Here is a 2,206-nt window from a genome sequence, read left to right as displayed (position 1 = left end):
CCCTGCTTGTACTGTGATATGTTTTATTTAACTTATGGTCTGCTATTATCATCATTACTGGACGGAGCTGTGGCTCCAGACCAAAAAAGGCAGAGAAATGGCAGCCATTCCAGGCTGGGAGGAGGTGCAGATGTCCTCCACTGCTCTCTTCCTCTGTGTGAGGGATTATAAACATTTGACTATTTTACTGTAGAAGAAGCACACTATTACTCCAGAGGAACACAACCTCTGCCCAATGATTTTGTACATTGTCCTTACTCATCACACATGACCAATTAGTTTGTGTACATGTCTGTTAAAAAAATTAAAAATAAATGGGAGAACCGAACTTTTCTTTTTCATTTATTATTTTCCCCAAACCCTACCACCCCTCCCCTAATTGGAGTGAACTAATGGACAACAACACTTAGGCTTCTACTTCCAGCTTATACATACTATATACATTTTACTGACACAGTATATTTTACATTAGTTATCTTTTGTTTGTTTTTAGTCCCATCCTTCAGCTCCCCTCAACCCCTCCCATCGATCTCTGAAGACCATCCAGTTTTGATTTCTATTTGCCATATATTTTTCAAATGTGCTGTGATGTTTCACAAAATTTCTGAACATTTCTATTCTCACAGATTATAAATTAAAGAAACATTTTTGCTAAGAGTATTATATTATTGATCGATTGTCTGATTTTTCAAATCACTCATCAGTGCTATTTATAGAGTTAGCTTCAGGTAAATGTTGCAATTCGTCAGCCATTCCTGAACCTGCAACCAAAAATAAGCTACATATGGACAGTACCAAAACAAATGATGTAATGATTCTGTCTCTTCGCAGCAAAATCTGCAGAGCTGGAATAGTTGTATCCCCCTTATATATAACATTCTATTGGTTGCAAGAATTTTGTATATTATTTTAAATTGAACAAATCTAAGTTTTGAATTCGGCGTCGTTTTGTTTATCAGTTCATAAATCATGTGCCATGGAATTTGTACATAAAAAAATCTCTTAAACTATTTTGCAATCTGTATGGCACAGCTGTAAATGTTTTGGTCCTTAAATGAAACTGGTATACTTTTTCATTTATCACAATTTTCTTTAACCAATTTTGGTCTTTAATGCATGGCCGACAGACAAGTTTGTTACTTTCACCCCTTTCCACTTACCTCTTCCATTTTTGCGGTAATGCTCCAATTAGTTGGTTGTAATTTTGGATAGAGCAGACATTTCCATATATTTTTGTTAGCTGTATGTGTGACAACTCCACCAGTCCTAGTGATATCATTTACAAAGATTATACCGTTCTTTAATCAATTAGTATATTTGAGTTTTACCATATTAGTTGTTATAATATTTGTTCTGTTAAACTGAATGTTAAAATAGTGATATTTTGGACATTATTTCATTTTCAAATAACTAAAAGTGAGCGGTTGTAATCTGAATAAAGGGAAAAAGGCCATTCTTGAACACAGGGTGAGCCATTCTTACTAATCCACTAGAGAACCAGTTCGGATTTAAATATAGCTTTTGTATGACTGAAGCCTTTAGTGAGAGGTCTAATGCTTTAATATTTAATAATTTCTGCTCTCCAAATTCATATTAATTATATAAATAGGCCCGTGTAATTTTGTCTGGCTTGCCGTTCCAAATAAAATGGAATATGTTTTGGTCATATAGTTGAAAAAACAAGTCGTTAGGTGTAGGTAGAGCCATAAGCAAATAGGTCAACTGGGATATGACTAAAGAGTTAATCAGGGTGATTTTTCCATAAATAGACAAGTATTTTCCTTTCCATGGTAGCAAGATCTTCTTTTTGCTAACTTCCTATTAAAATGTATTGTAGTGAGGTAATTTATTTTGGGATATGAATACAGAGTATGGTCCACTTCACCGTCAGACCATTTCATAAGTAAACTACACGGTAATGTAAAAGTTTTATTTTTGAGTGATCCAATACATAATCTAGTACATTTATCATAGTTCGGTTGTAATCCGGAGAGGTTAGAAAAATTATCTACGTCATCTGAGGCTGTGGAGAGATCCAAATTGTGGATTTAAAAGAACATGAATCATCAGCGTACAATGACACCTTTGTTTTTAAGCCCTGGATTTCTAGCCCCTTGATATTATTATTGGATCTGATTTCAATAGCTAACATTTCGATGGCCATAATAAATAGACAGTTTAATACTTTCTGAGAAGTAGCCATTAT

Source organism: Coregonus lavaretus (assembly GCF_964263955.1).
Source record: "Coregonus lavaretus genome assembly, chromosome: 18".
Taxonomy (NCBI): domain Eukaryota; kingdom Metazoa; phylum Chordata; class Actinopteri; order Salmoniformes; family Salmonidae; genus Coregonus; species Coregonus lavaretus.
This window is presented reverse-complemented; position numbering follows the sequence as displayed.